The following is a 5,562-nucleotide window of genomic DNA, read 5'->3' on the forward strand; positions in this document are numbered from 1 at the left end:
CCTGGAGGGGAGAGACAGGACAGAAATATGTGGAAGAGTTCATGAAAAATTCCAACCTCCTGGGAGAACAGGAGGTAGAATCTCATCCCCACACAGGCTGGTTACAGACGGTTCACTCTGATATTGTGAAGAGTCTTCACAATAGAACCCCAGACTTACCTTTATTTGTTAACTTTGCTTTCACCCTTCTTGAACTCCAACTCCACTGTAAATCGGACGGCTCAGCATTCCCCAAGCACCATTTCCTACTTACATTCTTTACTTGCCTAGAATTCTTCAAGACCCACACTTCAAGTGGAACCTTCCTTCCAGATCCCCAGGCTAGGCACCCCCGCTTGTTTCAGTTCCTTATTCCACCCCATCCAGTTCTCTGAAATACAGATTCCACCTGCTCCTATCACTAACTCCTTTCAGTTCTCTTTAGCCCGGTTTTGACTTCCTACTAGTGTATGCCACATAATTTCTTTACACAGTATTTATTCTCTAAAGACTATCGTGTGTGCTAATCATTTCAAGAATATAAACTTCTTCACAATCATAATGTACAACTATCTCCATGGAAGCATCTGTAGATGTTAGGCCCCTTGGATTATGTGTGTGTTCCCTTCCAACCACTTGCACAAGTTTTGTGAGTTGAGGGTGGGAGGAATGCCCCAATCAGGAGTAGTTGAGGAGGAATATAGGATGGGCAGATAAATGTTAAAAAGAAGATATATATTGAAACTCAGCATCCTTTTTGAAAATACAAATATCAAAACGTGGACTTCAGGATATTCAGTGCATTTTCCTTCAAAACAGAGAAACATGCCTGGCCAGTATAGCTCAGTGATTGAGCATCAACCTATGAACCAGGAGGTCATGATTTGATTCCCAGTCAGGGCAGCACATGCCCAGGTTGCAGTCTCAATCCCCAGTGTGGGGAGTGCAGGAGGCTGCCAATCAATGTCTCTCTCATCATTGGTGTTTCTACCTCTCTCTCCCTCTCCCTTCCTTTCTGAAATAAATAAAATATACATTTTTAAAACACACACACAAAGAGAAAACACACTTGTAAAAAAAATGCTTCTCATGCACTGGCTAGGTGGCTCGGTTGGAGCATTGGCCCATGCAGGTTTGATTCTCAGGTAGGGCACATACCTAGGTTTCAGGTTCGATCCCTGAATGGGGTGGGCATAGGAGGTAATTGATCGATGTCTCTCTCTTTCTCTCTCTCTCTCTCTCTCTCTCTCTCTCTCTCTCTCTATATATATATATATATATATATATATATACATATATATATATAAACATGTCCTCAGATGAGGATTTTTAAAAATGCTATTTATCATCTGGCACATGTGAAGTATATTAGAAATAATTAAAAGTTACAATATAATTCTAAGGATTATATTAAAATGATAATAGCATAATAGCATACTCTATTATTTAAGGGATCATTATTAACTTGAAATCTAATAATATTCTATTCTTCCTCTCCTGTGTCTCTCTGATCATTAATATCTAACTAAATTAAAGTCTGTCAAATGCTTAACATACTTTTTGAAATCATTTTTGAGGTTCCATGATCCAGGCAATTTTTTATTCCTCTGTGAAACATGAGGTGGATTCCTATATAGGCTCACCCACAGGTAGAGTATACCCTGCTTATGACAATTGGAATAATGAATTAATTGCATTCTGGTTTTACATGGGAAAAAATGGTCTTTATGAATTACATGGAAAAAATTTTAAAAGTAGTCATATGGGAGTAAATTGGCAAAAATGTCCTCCAGAGAGGAAATTACATTCAGAAGAAACTTGAATTGGAAAGGCCCGGCGTGCTCATCTGCCACTTGTGAGTTCCACTTATTCTAAATGCCTTTTACGGTGTTTCTGCTCAGCCAGCACCAGTCCTTGGTTGGGGAGCTGCTAATGAGAGGCCCAGAGTACTTCACAGCGTGAGGTGGTGGTGAAGGGCTTGAATTACTAAAAACTCTTCTTTAAAGTGACCTAAAATCCAGTTCCTTTGGGATTTGCCCTCTGTACTGATTGTAAAGAACTCTCTGTGTTCTGTAAGGAATTATGTTGTGGTTAAAACTGCAGGCTTCAGACTCACAGAGTGTAAACAGGAATCATAAATCTGCCGCTTCCTAACTTGGTGACTTGGGGAAAGTCACCCAACCTCTCTGAGACTAGCAACATCTGCAACGTGTAGAAATAGGACACGCGGTTGCTATAAGGATTACGTGAAAATTAAAAGCAATTAGCCCAATGCCTAGCATAATATACATGCATATTTTATAAATAGTATCTATGTAATAACGTTCTCCGAGTGATGCGCTCTCAGTCCCTTCAGCTGTGTCATGTGGCATGACTGATCCCTGGAGTCAATCACACTGTAGTTTGGTGATGCCCATTTTAGAAGCCGTAACTGAACACTGGGCCCTAAACAAGGTCAGATCATCAGGCTACAGAGTGGTCCAGATGGCACAGGCATCGAAGGCCCTAGGCGAGCTGGTGGGAGGAGGAGCCTGCCCAGAGCAGAGTGAAGGAAAGGCTGGAAGTCCGGAAGCCATAGGCATGACTGAAGGGGTGCTGAGCGTAGACGCATGGCAAGTCAGAAGGCAGCAGCACACAGCGAGAGAGACAAACGCCTAGCTCTTAACTCCCAGAAAGGCCAGAGGAGCTCTGAAAGGTGGGTGTACAGGCCTGGCAGTCTTAGGGCAAAACTGTCCAAGTGACCTTAAAAGAAGGATTGTATGAGCTGGGAGACCTGGGGTAGAGGTGAGGGAGAACCCATCAGAATCATCAATCATTTATTGATTTTTTTTTCCTGTGCCGGGCACAGAAGAAAGTTTTAATCAAAACAACTTTAAAAGTGTAAAACTCTATACTTTATTTCTGACCATAAAGGAGCCAAGTGATGCATGAAGCAAACTTCTAATATGTATTACATAATATTAGTGCCGTAAATAGATATCATGCCATATACAGTCAATAATCAACACATTAAATAAATCTAGAATCTGTTTAGCATTAGTGCTATCAATCAAAATAAATATGACCAAGGATCTTATCCTGGAGGGGAGAGACAGGACAGAAATATGTGGAAGAGATTTTTAAAATTTCAAAAATAAATAAAAATTTCATTGATTCTCTAGAGCTACATTGTCCATTGGGTAGCCACAAGTCACATTTGGTGATTTGAGTTTAATTAACTTGCAAAATTTAGCTCAGCGGTCACACTAGGCACCTTTCAAGTGTCCGATGGCCGCCGTGGCTGTTGGCAACTGTGCTGCTCCGCAAGGAGAGAGGACGTTCCCATCACCACAGAAAGCCCTGCTGGACAGAGGTGCTGGAGAGGGGCAGTCTCTGCAAGTTATGACCCTCCTGGGTAGCCCATCATTCCATGAACAGCAATTGCTTAATTATTGCATATTGGGCCTGATTTAAAGCAAGTGTCCCAAAGATACGGGGTGAAAGGAACCCACATAAAAGCAGACCTTGTAGCCAAACATTCGTCTTTTTTCTCTGGTATCCAGTCATCTTATTCATAGACTGTCACAGGGGAAGAGAAACAGGAGACAGTGGATGTGTTCTCTCGATGACATGATAAACTTCCAGCAGAAAAAGAGCAGATGGAAAAGGACGAACCTCGTGGTGTCTTAAAGGAGTGGAACTTTTCTGTTTTTGAGGTAAAGTCTAGTGACTTTTGGTTGTGAATACTCGTTACACTTACCTCTAAAGAAGAAAAAGAATAATTTTTCATTGGATTCAAGAGGAATAGAATTATAGGCTTTCTGATGAAAAGCATGGCCACCATGAAGTTTGTCGTGTAGCTTGCCATTTCAAAGTACTCAAAGATTTTGACATTGATTTTTCTCTTTGAGGTTATTTCTGAAAAATGTAACTTAAAAATGATTTAAAAAATAAATGAAATAAAAAAATGATTTTCAGCAAATGTTCAACATTACATTTTAGTTAAAGTTAGTGAAATTCTCTGTCTTTAAAACTGCTTTCATATGCTCATGGAAAGTTAGAACTAGAAGGAACCTATTTCCTTAGCCCCAGCTAGTAGGCCTGCTTTCCAGTGTTTTTTTGTTGTTGTTGTTTTCAACTATTTTTAGATATAGCACTCTTTGTTCAAACAAAATGTCACCTAGAATCAGGACATAGAGGGAGAGGGAGAGGGAGAGGGAGAGTGAGCACACACGTGCGCGCACACACAGCTGTTGTGTTGCTGAAGCTCAGTGATAGGAGGCCCAGACCTTCCACCCCCATTAACCCCCATAGCTGCTTTAAGTGACCCTGTAGGACATATTGTAAACCACTGGTTTCTTCCAGCCTCAGTTTTAGAGATGGAGACACAGAGACACAGAGGTCCAGAGGTTTGGATAACTTGTCCCAGCCCATGACTAAGTGGAGAGCAGGGAATTCCAACTCAGGTTTCTCCCAGAGGTCTTTCCAGAATACCCTGAGATGTAGCCGAGGGGCCAAACCAAAGCAGTCCTAGTCAGCAGAACGCATTGCTTCCTGAGAACAGACAGGTCGGCCTGAGAATGAAGGCAACTGTGAGCTCAGTGAAGGAAACCTGACGTGACAGGGCCAATGCATGGATAATGGTCAGACAAACGGGTTAATTCTGCTTCACAAAAAAGGAACCATCTCAAAGGCTAATTACTAACATTTATAACAGACTAGAGGCCCAAAGCAGCCGTGGCTTCATCCCAAAGGTCCTCTGGGAGGTCGTGCAGTCTAATTAGCATATTAAGCTTTTATTATTATAGATTCTCTGCCCAGTCACTCCTGTGAAGATAACTTGATACAGTGCAAGAAACATGGTCCTGAGAACAGATAGGAACCTATTTCCTTAGCCCCAGCTAGAAAGCCTGCTTTCCAGTGTTTTTTTCCAACTATTTTTAGATATAGCACCCTTTGTTCAAATAAAATGTCATCTAGAATCAGAGCATAGAGGGAGAGGGAGAGGGAGAGGGAGAGTGAGCACACACGTGCGCACACACAGCTGTTGTGTTGCTGAAGCTCGGTGATAGGAGGCCCAGACCTTCCACCCCCATTAACCCCCATAGCTGCTTTAAGTGACCCTGTAGGACATATTGTAAACCACTGGTTTCTTCCAGCCTCAGTTTTAGAGATGGAGACACAGAGACACAGAGGTCCAGAGGTTTGGATAACTTGTCCCAGCCCATGACTAAGTGGAGAGCAGGGAATTCCAACTCAGGTTTCTCCCAGAGGTCTTTCCAGAATACCCTGAGATGTAGCCGAGGGGCCAAACCAAAGCAGTCCTAGTCAGCAGAACGCATTGCTTCCTGAGAACAGACAGGTCGGCCTGAGAATGAAGGCAACTGTGAGCTCAGTGAAGGAAACCTGACGTGACAGGGCAATGCATGGTATAATGGTCAGACAAACGGGTTAATTCTGCTTCACAAAAAAGGAACCATCTCAAAGGCTAATTACTAACATTTATAACAGACTAGAGGCCCAAAGCAGCCGTGGCTTCATCCCAAAGGTCCTCTGGGAGGTCGTGCAGTCTAATTAGCATATTAAGCTTTTATTATTATAGAC

Source organism: Myotis brandtii, unplaced genomic scaffold, assembly GCF_000412655.1.
Source record: "Myotis brandtii unplaced genomic scaffold, ASM41265v1 scaffold1042, whole genome shotgun sequence".
Lineage (NCBI taxonomy): Eukaryota > Metazoa > Chordata > Mammalia > Chiroptera > Vespertilionidae > Myotis > Myotis brandtii.